Raw genomic sequence first — 18,783 nt, 5'->3', positions numbered from 1 at the left:
CTTCAACCACAAGGCTATCCCACCACCCTCTCAGGTTCTGTCAGGTTTCCTGTACTGAACGTTGCAACAATACTGAATATATTCCAGACACGCACGCACGCACGCAAACAAGCACGCACGCACGCTCACGCATACACAGGAACCTGCATCGATGTCGTTTCGATAGCCGACACAATACCATTCAAACCAAACTAACAATTGAAGTAGCCTGGACACATTTGATGGCCACATGGGAGACTGGACATATACACTGGCGCACATCACTCAATCCTCTGTCTGTTATATCTTAAATCCCACCACATTAATACATCTCCTTCTTAATCCTTAACACTCCCTCGACATCCTATATATTTGAGCAGCATTCTATCCCACGCATATTATTACTGTATATTGAACCCTCATCTAATCCCACTTGAAAGGGCCCCTGGGGTGCGAATAACTCCAAAATTGACCCACCCCCTTCATGGAACATTTGACCCAGCTAACCACATGCCTCTGTACTTGAAATGTCCCGACTGTTTCACGAACACCGTAGGTGAGGAGTGATTTGAAAAATCGGATAATGCCATCTAACATTGTTACATGTTAATGTCCCCTCTTGAGCGTTATAGAATAATGGAAATACTTACATACTACAAGACTCGGTGAACCAAAGGGTAATGTTAATCCTCTTCTCCTCAAGCCACTAGACACGTTATTCCGTCACCCCTGATAAGTCACGTGTAACGTGTGTCACTGGACCGCATCCCGAACCGTTACTGAGGCCAGTGCATTTCAATATTCCCATCCGGAAGCCCGCATCATAGCTTTTAGCAGCAACGCGTGGTTTTATTGGTGATTATTTGCAAACCAGATATGTTGTTTTTTTCAATAAGAGGTCAAATTTGATTCAATATCACTTAACGTTCTTTACATCTTTGATATAACACAGCATCACGTCCAGAGCGCTACTGTACTCCGCGGCCTAGTTGGACGTGTACATCAACTACGTCCTTTGATCACTGGAGATGAGATGGAGCGATTTCCTCATTATGTCATAGGAGTGTTGTACACGTTATCATAACTCACGGCAAAATTGCAAGAATGACAATAAATTTGTTACAATATGACAGGAAGGAGACACATTGTCGTGTAATCGACACTGTCGTAATAGCATATTTCTGAAAAATTATTTTAAAACGGCTCTTCTCTTATCATGTTCATATTTTTTTATAAAAAGAAATCTGTTACGTTTTAACCGATTAATCTCATTTGGAGACAAATTAGTCGAAACGATCTCACTTTTAAGAACAAACAGGAATCATCTAAAAAATGGTTATGGTCATTCGTGAATATTGTGTATGATAAATTCTTTACAATTACACCCACATAATACAAATTACATTTAAATACTGTTATAAATAATTTATAGCATCCCTAATTTTAATTACCCTCTAACGATTCAATTTATATTCGATCCGGTACCTCCTTTAAACAGCCACGATATGATCAGATAATTAATTACATTATACAACTCATTCAATTTCAAACAGCCAATTAAAGACATATCAATGAAAAAGCTAGGCAATGAATGTCTTAATACTCTGCTTAATATTCCGGTGCTCCGGTTTCGGTGACCCGTGTTGAAAGCACGTGAAGCTTGACATGAACTTTCCTGATTTAGCAGTTTCATGTCTGACCTCAAGGGGTAAGGGGTTTCTCGTTGCTTAATGCTAATTGCCTGTGTAGACTGCCCGGTCTGTGACGACGTTCACTTTGGGAACGTTGTCGGCCTAAGCCACCATGTCCCGCCGGGCTATTTTGAACAGGAACTGTTGTAAGGTGGGTTCGTTTTATCTTTGATGCCATCACGAATAAAAGATATTGGTATTAGACGTGACTGCACGCCATGCCGGATGAGCGATGCAATCGGGCTGATTGCAACATCCACTGCAGACAGGTATTAACTACAAAGGGAACCTAAGGTCTTGGACAAGGGATAGAGACAAACTCCAACACCAATTCCATCACAATAATTCCGATTTTAACAAAATTGCAAGTAAATAGTTTGGAATTTCTACATTTTGTTGTGTTGCGGTTGTCATTTTGTTTGCAATAAAACCGTTGTTCTAATTTAGATTTGTACACGGTTTTTTTCAAAATACATCAGTTTAAACAGGTTCATCTTTGGTTACCTTAGCGTGAGTGTGTGGACACTCATCAATGTAGTAGGCATGAAGTACAATATATTGAACGTTATTTCTCAGGTATATGATTGCTATCATCACTATTACTATTCGTATTGCTATTACTATAACTTGGGTGACATATTGTAAAACGTAAACTCATTTTTTATCCATCAGCATTAAGTCTGTTAGTATATGGTTTTATGTATAGAATGTTTGATTCGGAATCTTGTTTGAGTTGGAAGTGATGTTTGATATAATCATTGTTATTGTAATTTATTTACGTTACTTTACTTTGCACTACTATTACTACTGATGCAGCTGCTGCTGCTGCTGCTACTACTACTACTACTACTGCTGCTACTACTTCTACTACTACTACTACTACTACTACTACTACTACTACTGCTACTACTTCTACTACTACTACTACTACTACTACTACTACTACTACCACTACTTCTACTTCTACTACTACTACTACTACTACAACTACTACTACTACTACTACTACTACTACTACTTCTACTACTACTACTACTACTACTACTTCTCATAATAGTAAGGCAAGGGCCCTGAACTGATGATGAGCCTAACCAGCCTAATTGTGCCAAGATCAACGAAACCCTCTTTGCTGCATTTATGTATTTTAATAATGACAATAATAATAATAATAATAATAATAATAATAATAATAATAATAATAATAATAAATGAAATATATCAGTAAAGTAACCAAATGCAACAGTGGGTTGAAATACATTTACACCGATCATATGAACACTATTATCATGCCGAGTGACCATTGCTATGCCGCGTTCAATGGACCAGCGTTCGTCCGAACCTCAATGAAGCGTGGTCAATGCTTCTGTCCAGGTAATCCCCATAGTGAACCAGAAACAAACAGTCTCTTGTGGCACAGCGAGCGGTCAGCCTCAGAAAGCCACCCTTTAGTCTCTTACCAGCGGTCATTCTTGATCTGTGTCCAGCTGTTACCAAAAGGGTATCATACACCCACCAGATACCCTTAGGTGGGCTGGGGACGGGTCAAGGGGCCAAAGCAAGCTTTAATTAATTTTCACGGCTGGAATGACATTTGATATTCCTTGTAAACATTTGGAATTTATGAATGCCAGCTAAAGAATGGAGGGATAAGATTGGATTATTGTGCTGAAAGATGGATGAATGAAATTAGAAGGTTGTTTAGATCTCAAAACAGGAACTTGCCTCCACGGGTTTTTTGTTGACAAGGGCAGGTGTGATTGAGGATGTGCGGAAAATAAAGAACATGTTGAAATATAGAAGCATTCCATTCAACTCAGTGAAACATAACACTGAACACTGTTTCACAAAGTTGGATGTTGTTTAAACATTGTTTCACTCTATGAGTGAGTGAGTTAGGTTTAACCCCACCTTAAACAGTACCTGTTATATCACGGCGAGTCAGCTTAATGTGGGGGTAAAGCTCGAATTGACGACGGTCTTATACGTGTTCCATTTTGATGAAACCCGCGAGCATAGGTTTGGTGCTGACAACCCTTGAAACGGGGCAAACAGAGATTCGAACCCACGATCACAAGTTTACCTCTGTGAATTGCGGTGCCTTAGACAACTGGGCCACCCGTGCCCCCATAAACTCAATGAACCTATTGACACCTAGGCGTTACTGGTTAAAGATATAAACATTTTATGCCCGATACTGCCTTGCACCATGCCAAGGAGCGTTAAACCATTGACCAACCCTTTTCACACACACCTTTAGGCTAGAGCTAATATTTCCTCAATAATTTAGCCACAAGTCAGTACCAATGTCATAAAATTCAACGGCTGCGTGTTTAGGACAGGTTGATGAAGTTTGTACCCCTTGGTGTGTACACCCCCTTTCCCCCCTGACCTTCAGTGGGTCTCTCTGGTCACCTGTATCTGCCGTCCGTTACCTGTCAGGTTTATAGCCGCCGCCACTGAGCAACACCTCACCTGCCGAGACGAGGCTTTGATCATGCCGCCCCAGGTAACACTCCGGGAACCTATGACTTAGCATTAGCTTTAAACAGTGCAATAAACCACTTCATTGGGTCTATAAAGAAACGAGATTTATTTTATGGAAATGTTATCTCAGTTATAAGGCTAGTGGGTAGTCAGAGTGACCTGTGATTTTGAATAGGACCTGCAATAGAAAATGTCAAAGTTTTGGCTGGTTTGCTTGGGACAGTGGCTGTTTTGAAGTAGCGGTGCATTTCGTTGATATATTCGTTCTTCCATCAATCCATCATATATCACACACACACACACACACACACACACACACACACACACACACACACACACACACACACACACACACACACACACACACACATACTGTTCCAGACACATGCAACCGCTGTCACCTGTCCACATGTTTCTCACTCACTCACTCACTCACTCACTCACTCACTCACGTCCCTGTAGCAATAATGTATTGAATTCCGTCGTCTGCATCGGATGCATCACTAATGAGCATTGTTATTTTTAAACATGTTTTTTACTTCTAAAAAACAGCAAACGTTTAATCCTTCTCCGCATTTTTAACCACTCAAATCTTACACAGCACAAGGGGACATTTACCTCCTATTCAAATACACACATACACTTATTCTGTGGAGTGTTTGGACGGGAATTTGCATATACACAAGATTGACATTTGCGGAGGGGATGCTATGTAAAGGTCGTGCACTCCCTCACTTCACTCTCTGCTACTGACACTGTTATTAGCAGTGTGACAACAATGTACTACATGTGTATAGCACTAGTGGGTGACACTGTGGTCACAAGCGTGTACGTACATGCATTTTTGTTTCGGCTGTTCTTGCTCTTGTGACAGAACTACGAATATGAGACCCTTATGAGCATTGAAGTTTTTCATCTCAATCAGACACAAACATAACCTGTTCTCGTTTTATTCCATATTAATGTTTTAACGAAATACTATTAACATCAATTCCAGTAGATCATAAACATAAAGAACCACGTTAACATGAACATAAATGAATAAATAAATAAGTAAATAAATAAATAAATAAATAAATAAATAAATAAATAAATAAATAAATAAATAAATAAATGAATGAATGAATGAATGAATGAATGAATGAATGAATAACACACACACACATACACACACACACACACATACACACACACACACACACACATACACACACACACATACATACATACATACATACATACATACATACATACATACATACATACATACATACATACATACATACATAGACATGTAACTATATCGTGCGGTCAAATGTCATAGTCTAAACTTTGTTTACAATGCATTTAAAACATTTCAAATTACGTTTCTTATACTGTATGATAAACGATTACTTTTCCGCTAACAGAATCTTGAAGAAGGACATATTGCCTCTTGGTGATCCATATCTAAACTGCATTATAACTGAACTTTTTCCTCAGATCCTAAGGGTGAACAACTGTAACCTACAGGTGACGGTGTACAAAGCAAGCCAATTAAAGACATTATGTCTTTTAATGTGTGCACGATCTGGTCATAATTCGCCGTATTGTCACCCCTTCAAGCATTCAAGTGGTCTCGTGACGACGACTCGTGTTGGCCGATTTGGTTCATGGACTAAGATTGCGCAGATAAGGCACTCGCCGAGGTATACAAAGCTCCCTCGAGGGTTGCAGATTGTCACATTTCGAGATCACAAATAGTCTTATATACTTAGACTATCTCATCGCGTCGGGCCCTTGTAACCACGGCACACGACCTCGTTCCGGAAAATGACGGACACACCCGAGAGGTATAGACTGAAACGTGAGCTAGAATGATGATCGGAATATTATTAGCAGAAGCTATTTGGTTGCGACTATTATACATTGACTGATTCTTGTCAGTGTATATCAATCGTGCCCTGTATATCACATGAGACAAATGTCAGTTATAGAAATGGAACGTGGTTAGAATGCCAAACATGGTCAACTAGGATCCGAATTCTAAAATGGAATTCTACCAGCACTATGTCACTAGAAAAAACGGAAATTCCCGAAATAGTCAAAAAGCGACAATACACTTTCCATATCCAATAGAAATCTCTGCATAAAGCAGAGTCGATTGTAGAATTCCTACTTTATCATGACGATGTGTTTATGAATCACTATCAAATAGTGATGATACCAGGTGTTCGCGATGAGGTGAGCGTATCATGCCCCATCGGGGGTACCCGTCACAAACACATGCAAATACAAGTCAATTGTTCACATGAAAAGACACGGGAACCTATGGTATAAGTCAAAATAGGGATTTTTTGTCACTGATGCGTCAATTTTGGAAATGTCCTCTACATGTCTACCATGTCTGCTTTACTTAGGCCTTAAAGGTTGTAAACTTGATCAAACAACTTCTGAGCAAGAATATGACGCTCTTTGAAAACTTTGTAGAAAGAGCAATCTCAAAAGTTGTGAAATGTAAATACCAAAGGCTGGAGCTGCTGGAATAAGGGAATCCCGACTAAAATACATGAACATCAGACACCTGAAACTAGATCAGAAAAGTGAGCTACAGAACGTGGACAGACAGAACTGGCTTCACTGTCCAGGGATTTGAACCCGAGGGTCCGTAACGAACGAACACTGTCACCACTCAGCCATCACATGTCCCCAAAGCTAACCGAAACTTTCACACAGTGAGCAGCAATGTAGACATCAAACAGCGACACTTTGAAGACTATGAATGGAAGCAAGTATGATATATGTATCCCTTTGGGCAATACATATAACGCAGAAATATGCGACTGATATGTCATCCGTCACTCTAAACCTCCGCTAGGGCACTAAACGAACATAAACTTGTTTTTGAATATTACTCAGTGACAGTGATTAAACCCGCATACCACGCATCATTGAAGTACAATCATTTAATGAGTGACGAGGTCGACTCGCAGGCTATGGATCTGTAACATTGACATTCGGATGAGACCGAGATATGCAAGATCGCGTATTGACTTGTGGTTGTCGCCGAATTCAGCCTCGAGGGAAATGTGAAAAATGTGTAACATTTGGCGCTGTAATATCTTGATAGCATCTAACATCCATAGATTATCATGAAATTGGATTCTATCTATAATGGACAAACCTGCGGATTAAGAAACGATTGATCTTTATTTCTTCGCCACAAGGAAAAACGTGGCATTCTATGATGTTATACACATTGATATTTATATACTAGTATCGAAATAGGCTTAGGGTTTAAGTGTGAGTGAGTGAGTTGGGTTCAACGCCGCTTTGAAAGTATTCCAGTTATATCACCGTGTCGGCTTCATGTGGGAAGAAAGCCCGAGACGGTAACCACTTTGGTGAAGCCTACGAGCCCGGGTGTGGTGCTGACAAACCTCGAAAAATAATCAGGGCGAAAGGGGAGTCGTACCCACGATCAGAGGTTTCTGGTGTACCCAAGGGACGCAACTCTGCACAGCGAATTAGGGCGCCTACGACGACCGGGACACCTGTGCCCCTGAGGGCAAAAGATAAAGTTTTAATTGTTTGTGCTTTCACATATATTTTCACATTTAAAGCAAATAAAGTCTCGTTAATATGACGTACCGTTTGAGAAAACGAAACAGTTTGGTCCCAGGAGAAGCATCGTGTGCAGTGTGGTCTAATATAAACTGCGTTTGCCTGGAACGGAACTTTCGTATAATCGATGGTTGTTATAGATACCGTACATATTATTTTATACCTTCTATTGACATTGCATTTCATATTGGCACAATTAATCATCCTACCCATTGACACCTCATATCAACATCTATACAGCGAAACTTAGTTGGTCAGGACCCCGTTAAACCAAAAACTGTGCAGTTTGGGCAGTTTTGCTATTCACGGCTATACACATAAACACTTTATGCAATTTACTCTTCATCAAGAACTCGTTAATCTGGATCGGTATCGTCTGGATTAACCGGGTCTCACGTCATATATACATGTGATCTGACATTAATAACAAATAGCCAGACCGATTAATCACACCCCCTTTGCACCCGGTAATAAAACCGTTATGAAGTACGAGGGAAAAAACTATACAATATATAAGCCACCGATAATCCCCAACCAGAGTTTACCCATCTCGGGACATCTCGCGAGATAAGGCTGGGACATTGTAGTTTGAACCATGGGTTCTGGGCAACGCAGCAGGACCTGTTCCCCACGCCCTCCCCCTTCCCCGTTGTATGGAGGGGGATCGGTGACAGGGGGCGTGCAAAGAATATCCCCCACAAATGAACACCGACTAAACTGCCACCAGGTGAGAAAGGTGACAATGCCGCGAGAAGTGCTGTCATGGGGATATAATATTCTGTGGCCATGGAACAAAGAAAGGGTACTCGCGAATGAACTGTGAAACTGAATTAGCTTTTCACATTTTTTCTGATATTTCGTTTCCTGTGATGATTTATGCTATAATATTGCTTTATCCGGGGACAGGGGGGTGTTATGAGAGTGACACTAATACATTATATTTTCAGTCTCTGAAATGTGGTCAATACATTTGGTTATTTGATCTGATCTTAACTTCGTATACTGGTGTTAGAAGTCGCGATCGCAAGACGATTTTGTGTACGAAACATATATACACTTTGAAAAATATATTAAATATATATACTTATTACATTCTTACAGTACGTACTGGGTGTGAATCGAAAGGACAGGACAGATCGATATTAGATCATATTATTGATTACAATTCTACCGGGACTTTAAAGTGATATTGCTGATTTAACGGAGTTCGATTTAACGATCTTAATGTCTTCAACGACATGTCGAGTAAACGTGTTTTGTGCATTCTAAATCAGTCATTGTCAACCTTTATACTTCATTATAATCCAGATAGGTAAACAAAATGTGACTCAACGAATCAACTGTTCCATTTCAACGCCATCCAAAACTTACATTTGATTAATACGTTTGGTTCATTCCAGAAAACAAATAACATTTATGGAATAAAACTGTGAAATTCATTCATCTGTGCCAACGCTACCAACAACACGTTTTTCCCACCGCCAGACCATCATTAGAAATATTCGGAATGAATCACACAAAACAGGGGTAACCGTCCCGTGTTTCCACGTTGACAATTTGTCCCTCTCTACATTCCCCATTGACGATCTACATGTTTCAAACCCTCTCTGTTGGTGCCCCGAGATAACGCAGGGGTGTTAGACAAGGAGGCCTAACCTCCCCCTCCACTTTGAATTTTTTCTGATCACAGGCACAGGGCTAGCAGCATTTGGGTGTGTACAGCTATTGATTCGTAAATGAATTTTATTCACATGAATGATATCATGAGAAACCCTATCTCTGGTCTATGAAATGACATGTTTGTTTAGCCGATTTCGGTATGAAGTTTGGTGTGAATATTGTTAACTCCTCGCCCTGGCGTGAGATTGAGAGGCTAGTTGACCCGTCGTGTGTATCGTGCACAAACTATGCACATAACATGCAGACAGCATTCATCATCTCCTTCTACACGTCAACAAGTAGATAGCCTTATTTGTCACAGAAAACGATTAAGGTTATAAGACACGATCAATGTCATACACGTCGTTAACGATTAATAAATACAAGTTTTGTTCAACGGATTATAAATGGTACAAAATATAAATTGTTTTCGTTGAGTTGCGATTAAGTTCAACTGTAAATGATTAAAAAAAATAATAGTTTCATGTGGAGAATGCAAAGGTTACGAATATCAGTCTCTCAGTCTATATCAGTTTCTGAGAGAGTGTGATTCAATTCATGGTATCATCTGCTGTGTGAAAGCCTTGATGACTAGTTCATCCCACAATAAAAATATTGAATACTTTAGAGTCTTTACAGGCATTTTAAAGTGGGGTTAATTATGCCAAGGAATATTATGGATATCAACTTCTTTATTACACATACACAGTTCAGGGTTACTCTTGACCCTTCATCAGGGGAATGATGAAGAGGCCAGGAGTGGCCACGAATTTTAAACGTAATGTATGTAATAAAGAAGAAGTTATTATCCATAATATTCCTTGTCATATCTTTTATAGACGCCAGCGACGTTGTCCTATATATTTTATATTCACGATTCAGAAGTTGCATGGTTGATAGAGGATTATTTTCAAAGAAGCACCTTTGATAATCAACACAGTCGTTAAATCCGATGTCCACTTCCTGGGGTGCTTGCACGGGACTGACCTTGACCACTGCACTATCCACTACCATGGCGTGACTCATCGCCCAGTAGGACATCCATGGCAACTACTTGGTAACCTTAAATAACCTCGCCAAAATGTCACGGTATATTTTGACACTTGAATGACTTTATTTACGTGGCCCGTTACGTTTATAAAGCCTCCCCAGCCATGTTGTGACAGGGTAACCGCGATGTCAGCTAAGCTATAACACATCACTATAGGTTTGAGAATATTAAAAGTCTGAATGTAATTAATGGCTATCACGTTACATACATCCATGATGCATGATGATAAACATCAACTGCTCGACAACGCTGAGAGTCCATGTCGCCATATGGTGACTAAAAATAAATAACATAGATAAAATGTATGAATATTGCGTATGTTGCGAAGTAGTAACATTAAAATACATAATTATAGTTACATTATGTAGTCATAGATGACAGTAGAGTTACTCGTTTCTGGATGTTTTTATAATTCACAGGTATAATATGCATATATTCTCTCTCTCTCTCTCTCTCTCTCTCTCTCTCTCTCTCTCTCTCTAAAACGCAATAAACATAGATAGAATGTATGAATATTTCGTATGTTGCGAAGTAGTTACATTAAAATACTAATTAATAGTTACAATATGTTGTCATAGATGACAGAAGGGTTACTCGTTTCTGTATGTTTTTATAATTCACGGGTATAATATGCATATATTCTCTCTCTCTCTCTCTCTCTCTCTCTCTCTCTCTCTCTCTCTCTCTCTCTCTCTCTCTCTCTCTCTCTCTACAACGCAATAAACATAGATAGAATGTATGAATATTTCGTATGTTGCGAAGTAGTTACATTAAAATAGATGACAGTATAGTTACTCGTTTCTGTATGTTTTTTATAATTCACGGGTATAATATGCATATACTCTCTGTGTGTGTGTGTCGCTCTCTGTCTCTGTCTCCCTCTCCCTCTCTCTCTCTCTCTCTCTCTCTCTCTCTCTCGTAAGGTATTAATATACATTACCCAGATGCATATGTCTGTAAATAAAATAATCATTTTCATCTACCTCTGGTCATTTATTTTGTTGACAGTTTTTTAGGAAGTTTTTGTTGTCACGATATGGCTGAAATACTGCCGAGATGACAATAAATCTTAACTCACATAACTCACCATTTTAAATCGTCACTTAAATCTTACAATACAAACCGGAGCGTGTGGACAGACGCTACATTAATCATTTCAATACAAAAGTATCATTTGGTCGACGATGTCGCAAGCCTGGCTCTAGGCTGCCATTACACCTTCAAGAATGTTGACAAAGACGTCAATGCCGGATGATCTGGGGCACATTGACAAACACGCTGGTCGTCACCAAGCAGAGGGAGAGACAAGCTGCAGACAAATACCATTTGCCTCCAGTCGATACATCCAGTGTTACGTAACTGCTGCTCGGGGCGCCATGGTTTCAAAACGAACTTGCAGCAAAACATGAAGAAGAGTTTTTTCAAACGCTTTCTGATGTTAGCCGCTGCTCTTGAGTATCGACAGTCAAATGAGAAAATGATGGAAGCGAACTCTGGTTTAACTCAATATCGTGTCTCTTAAAATTGAAAATGAAAATTGGTTTGTTATTTTATGTTATTTCAGATAAAAAAGTGAAATAGCAATTAGTGAAAGTAGTAGGCTGGAGTAGTAGTACCCGACACAGCCACTGGCAGGAATGGCAGTATTTAAAGGGGCAGTTACAGGTTTTAAATAATATGTCCCGGCGTTATTTTTAAAAATCAAAATTATATTTTGATTCATGTCTGAATAGGATTTACCGACATATTTAAGTATGGGGCTGTTTCGTATCTGCTGAAACTAGTGTAAGACTAAGGTACAAGCGTGGCACAAAACATACTCATATTTCACAATTTGACAATGGCAAGCCATTTCAATGAAAATGAGAAAAAACATAAAGTGTCATTTAATACACATTGACTCAACCTCGCCCAAGTAAAGGCAGTGACAGGTATCAAATGGGCTATTAAAATACGTCACTCGAGACTTACAGTGTCACGATAGTGGATTAACCACTGACTGCACTACATTCCCTGATGTCAGAGATACGTATTTACAGTAATAAAACTGATTCGAAAGATAGATAAAAAGGAGTTTAAAAACTGGATGGTTTTAATGTCCTGACTAGGTTCAAATTTTCATAAGAAAGGATAGTGATTTAATGTCAATTATATGTCTTTATAATGTCATCTGGATCAAACGTCTTTTATATTATAGATCAAAGATTCAAATAAAGCTTTTAGAAATAAACATATTGCTTTTATGACGGAATGAAGTTAGGCATTGGCTGACGTACACACATCAACTGAGTAAAGTGATTGACGTGTTATGTACATGTAGTTAGCTTTCTATAATGTCCTTGCAATGCGATCGACATGCTGAAATATGTATGACATTAGTGCAGTGTTTCAATCTAAAGTGTACTTAAGCATACGGGATGGCTTTTGGAACTAACCCTAAGTGTCACCTCTCACGCAATGGTACCACTTGAACACAAGAATCGCTACTAATATGTATTTTACGGTCCGGAACGATGTTTGAAATGGCTTGCATAGTTTAGTCGTGATTTTCTATACAGGCACTACAAATTCAGGATTTAAATAATTGAAATGCATTTCATAGAAACAAAGATTGAAATGAAAAATACGATGCATGTGTTGTAAAACCTTTTTTGATTTGATAATGAGGGATTTGAACCGTGCGGTACATATTATTGCAATGTACTGTGTGTTACAGTATTAACGATGGGTTTGTACGGAAGTATACGAGGGTGCGTTGAATTGTGTTCAGTCAAGCGCTGTGACAGATACTGAGAGAAGATTCAGTGAACTGTATCCAAGGGGACAGACTCCAGTGGGATGCTTGTGTGTGTATAGTAAACACAGTGTTTACAACCATAGTCTTAAAGCGGCCTGTCCCATCACGATAACATATGACTCTATATGGTACGGAGTCTACCTTTCCAAAACTAACCAGGGTTGAACTACTATTTACCTGTTGTTATATTCACATTGCGTTTAAGGTCGTCGAGGCTAAAATATGACCTCAAAGTATGTTTGAATAAGTTATTAAATTAAGGTGATATTGCTGTTCCCGTGAAAGGCACATCTGATTTGTTTACTTTTCACCTTTCGGGGGAAGGGTAAAGCGTGTTATCATATCTATCTGTTTGACAGGTACTACAGGTGTGGATCTACCTTACCTGACTACTACAACTGATATATACAAGGAGACTGACAGTGGACAACCATAATCAACTTACCTGTCCTTTGTAATTCAAGTAAACATATATCCGAGTCCGCGAACATGTGCCGTCGTTAGTCTGTGTCCTCACATTGACACATATACCGCCGTGTATGCTTCGGCCGTGTCGCTAGAGGGCGCGCCGTGCGCATGCTCACAAAACCTCTATGGCTGAAGAAAGGTGTTCAGTCTCAAGCTATCGATTCAAACCCAGAGACCTCCGAGTTTATTTTTGCATGAGAATACAATCTGAACCTGGCTGTCAGGAGACTGTTTTGTTCATATCCATGCAAACGTCGTGATATGATTTAGCTCTGGGGCATGAAGAGTGCTGTCTGTTTGATTTGAGGAAGAAATTTTGTTGCACTTTATATCCAGGCATATTGACATCGTGTACATTGCTGAGAGTGCCGTCGTATGACTTTGCAAGAAGACGCATGACGGAACATGTTTATAATGAGACAGCAATGTGTCAATTAGTGAAATCAATAAGGGATGATGACGTTATTGAAATTGACAAGGGTAATCAATAACAGTATATATACGTAAGGGACAGTATTCAGTTTGTTGTATATTTCGTTGTATATGTGAAATTGATTAATGGAAGTGTAATGAATTGTCTGATGCAAGGCGAGTCGGACTATAAAGAAACAATTAAACTGAGTATACCCCTATTTAAGTGCAATCCCGTAATAGTAATCTATAATAGCCCAGCATGTTTACCCTTGTGATGTAATATGGGTGTTGAGTAAATATGAAATGTCGCCAAATGGAATTTTAAATGATTTATATCCAATTGGCAGGATTGTTATCGACAATGGCAACATCTTTTTATATCGAATAACAAATGTCGGCAAGTACATCATTATAGGTCGACACATGCTCTCGATACAAAGAGGAAGGTTGTAATTGGTATTTATATGATAGCGTTGATGAAATAACGACAATGGCTTTCGCAGATCAGCTTCAGTAAACACTGAAACCCCATTTATCCAAACTCGTCTACGGACGATAGCTGATGGTATATCTGTATATGATTAAAATGACATTTTGTACACCATTAGGTCATATGATTTTGCCGTCGAGAACAAGGAGACAGCAAGTTCCACGCTCGGAAACTGTACTCTCGCGAACCCTCCATTCCATACTTATATACACCTGGTGCAGTGGGGTAGCCTAGTAGTTAAAGTGTTCGCTCGTCATGCCGGAGGCCCGGGTTCGATTCCCCACATGAGTACATTGTGTGAAGCCCATTTCTGGCGCCCCCCCCCCCCCCCCCCCCTCCCTTGCAGTGATATTGCTAGAATATTTCTAAAAGCGGCGTAAACAAATACCAACTCACTTATATACACCTGCGTCAAATGTCACATTGTGCACGAAACGCACGTGGAAAGATCAATCCTGTGTCGTCAGTTAAAACCATTTCCATAGTAATAAAAAAGGATTCTGCTGAAAGCAGGCTCCATTGTAAAAAATCGATCATATTATGAGCATGTGTTTATGAATCGTGAGGTTGATTTAAAAAATATAAATGGATGAAAAAATAAAAACAGCGTCTCCTTTACCGCGCTGTCATGCATAACTTGTATGCCGGTACAATTAATAAAATTGCATTTGCCGTCAGCATAATTACATAAAACATAAATAATCAATACTAATTATGAATGCGCTTCATATTGCCATGATACATGAAGTATTGAATGGCTTGTGAATGGAAACATCTTAAAAATATTTGAAATTATCACTTTTCTAGCGTAATTAACAATGTTTGTATGACGTGGGTGTACATGCATACACACAGCCTGAGAGAAGTGACAGGGTGCAGTTTATCACCCGAGTCGTTCCCACGGGGCAAATGAAGTCAGTTTCCACAGAGGTCGTATCTCAAGTTTGAAAACACGATAATCTAAAGAATTATGGAGTGAGCGGTAATTCAGAGAGCTTTCCTTTCTCCAAGGATGAGGAGGAGCATTTATCGTCGTGTGTTTGTATATAGGAACACTTCGAAACGGGTGAAGAAATTAGAATACATCTATTTACATACTTGCGAAATTATTCCCCTTCAAGTCAGCTTTCATTTATGCTCTTTACGAGCCATCGCGTTTGAATCATCACTTTTGTTGCGTAATGTTTTTTCGAGAAAATGGTTGTAGTGAACGAACTGTTGTAGAATACTGGTTATGTTTAACGTGTATAAAGGAAATACTAGACGCCGAATATTGTTAGTGTCAATAAATTGTGATTAATATGAATCTTGAAGGCCATTACACTTTAAGGGTGTTTAATTGCGCGTCCAACCTGTTTGTGCTTTATTGAGAGAATTTTGATCGTAGGAGTGATTGTGAATTTGATTATGCACATAAATTAGATGTTGTGATTGTGTTAAATGAATTAGAATGTTCGGCACGGGTGTCGAGGTTTAAAAATTTAATTTCTTATGTCAGAAGCAACACAAGCGAAATGGTTTTAAGGCAGGAAGCAATTTTCAATAATGTAGTCGGAAATTACTCCCATAAAACAGTTAATTTTCCCTTCATCTTCTAAAAAGGGATGATTATATCTTAAAATATCAATTGGTGGTTTTGTTAGGAGATTTAGAAGTGTAAGAACGCTTTGTGATGAGTTTCAAAGCCAATTCAGGTTTGTAGTGGAGCTGACAAACGATCTTGTGTGTTCTATTGTGCATTGAAGTTTACGTTGATAATGTATGTTATCACACTGACGCATCTCGCGTCCTCCAATGAGGTGTTTTAGTGTTATTTTCAGGATGTAAACATGCAAGGATGTAATGAATTCTGGGAAGATGATAAAATACGGTATTGTGATACTGGTGAAACGCTGACACGAGACGAGGAACACAGGAGCGGGAGTATTGTGCCCGAGATAATACATCACATATTGGTCAGCGACCCTGAAGGTGTCGAGGAACTCTCACATAATGCAGCACGGAGAGCGTCTTGACATCACACTGGTATATGCAAAGAAATTATGTCTTTTACCAATGACCTGAGACAAATAACATTTTAATACTTTTTAAGCGCACATTTTTATTGTAATGTATGTATGTATGTATGTATGTATGTATGTATGTATGTATGTATGTATGTATGTATGTATGTATGTATGTATGTATGTGTGTGTATATGTGTATATATATATATATATATATGTGTGTGTGTGTGTGTGTGTGTGTGTGTGTGTGTGTGTGTGTGTGTGTGTGTGTGTGTGTGTGTGTGTGCTTGTGAATGGTGTGTGTGTATGGTGTGATATACTGGAATATGGTTCATAACGACTCACTCATGCACGCACTCTCACTACGTTCACGACGCCTCCTTGGTCTTGTGGATAGAGCGTATGCTCGGAGAACGGAAGTTCGGTGGTTCGATCCCCAGTCGCGAAAAAAAAGATATAAAAAATATATGTAGTTAAAAAATGATGCTTTTGTTGCTCTGCTCAGCATTGAAGGGACAAACAAGGTCTGGTCGGCTCGGAGTCAGAATACTGTGTCTGAGTGGGGATCCATGTTGAACGGCTAGCACACTATAAACTACCATTAGTCCGACTAGTACGAACACACACTACGTTGAACTCCATTCCATCTCACCCCACCTCCAAGCTGTGAGTCCCCGTAGACCACATCAACAGTACCATAATAAGAATAACATAACAATTATTATAACGCATGAACCTAACACTCCAACATAATCTATCGGCAACCATTATGTCTATTGCATTATTTCACGATTTCAATATGCTGCCTGTGCAACTTTGTGTTAGATTATACAATGTGTGCGACTATAGATATACAACAGAACAATGTCATGCGTCATTACTGTCGACAGAGCAGCGTTTTGACATTTCAGAGATTCAATAACAGGGGCTGGTCCTTTCATACTTATAGTCAGAGTGTCACCATCATAAACACATTTGTGATTTTATTCTGTTCTATTGATAACAGGCACAAAAGTGTTTGCAACATTAAGCTACAGTTAAAGTTTAAAATACGAACGTCTTCTGCATACTGATTCTATACTCTGCTTTTTGAAAAATCTTTCAATTCAATTCTTTTCAGCATTTATTCATGTTTTACAGTTTTTTAAGTCGTTCTATACGCTTATTTATTTCTTTGTGTGACAAATGTTCAAATCAGAGGCAGTGCCGTGTCTTGTCAGTTGGACTGAGGTTCAATGAAAATGTCAATACGCGATTTTGTAGCAACGGCGATCCCATTTATCAACTCTTCCAAAGTCGTTTATCTTGAAACTGTGTGCAGACAGTATAGTTCAAATCCTACCAACCCATTATATGAAATCATATCATATTTGTTTTCATTATTCAACTTGGAGACAATGTCTGCCCGTTTCTAGGATCAGTTTCAATCGGATACCAGCGAGTGTAAGGCTCCGTGAGTAGTTGACAGATGTCGGGATTACCCGGATGAAAAACCCAGCCAGCTATAAACCTCTTTGATACCTCTGACAAAAACACAGAAACTCTGTCTTAGACAAATTTACAAATGAGCCAAAGAGGGTATACTATGTGCCACATATCGGTAACGAAATCCACGCATTACAAAATAGGTGCAACTGCTACCTTGTTTCGCCGTAACGGGATCCTAACAGCCAAGTGTCCATAACGCAGCTCATCCTTCTTTATACTTTGAAAGTTTATGAAAGAGGATTCTTTTTCTGATATGAAAACGTCACCGTGAGGAAAATTTCTCCAACAGCGAAGGTTTATGAAGCATTTATACGCACCCCTTCAACACTATATACAATAATACCAACCTCATATGTGATCCGCCTCAGCGAACAGGGAGAATAGTGACATGACCCTTCAAATTCACCCCACCAACTCTTAAAGGTGAGATCATATTCCTTACTCTAGTATCTAAGCTGGGATTCAGGATTCAGTAGGGCGATGCTTGACTGATTGAAGAACAAGGCTCCTTAGTGGAGCCCTTACTGGAGCCTTACAGTGTCCAAGACAAGAACATATAGATTTGTTTAATCAATCCCCTAAACCAAGGTGAAGAGTCACATAATCTGGAGAACTAATTGACACTAACTTCTATCATGCACAGAGCTTTACAA

The 18,783-nt window shown here is 39.2% G+C and overlaps 1 protein-coding gene across 1 annotated transcript in view; it reads right to left on the bottom strand.

Moving 5' to 3' along the window:
• Positions 1-13,853, bottom strand: part of LOC124125887 (four-jointed box protein 1-like) — a 52,963-nt gene extending 39,110 nt beyond the window's left edge. Inside the window, exon 1 of the mRNA XM_046489275.2 lies at positions 13,710-13,853. The gene's annotated coding sequence lies outside the window, so the exon portion shown is untranslated. The remainder of the gene's footprint in view (positions 1-13,709) is intronic.
• Positions 13,854-18,783: the final 4,930 nt, after the last annotated feature.

The sequence above is a fragment of the Haliotis rufescens genome, unplaced genomic scaffold (genome assembly GCF_023055435.1).
Source record: "Haliotis rufescens isolate VD_foot unplaced genomic scaffold, xgHalRufe1.0.p SCAF_5, whole genome shotgun sequence".
Classification (NCBI taxonomy): Eukaryota; Metazoa; Mollusca; class Gastropoda; order Lepetellida; family Haliotidae; genus Haliotis; species Haliotis rufescens.
The sequence above is the reverse complement of the archived record's forward strand: the minus strand, read 5'-3'. Positions and strand labels throughout refer to the sequence as shown.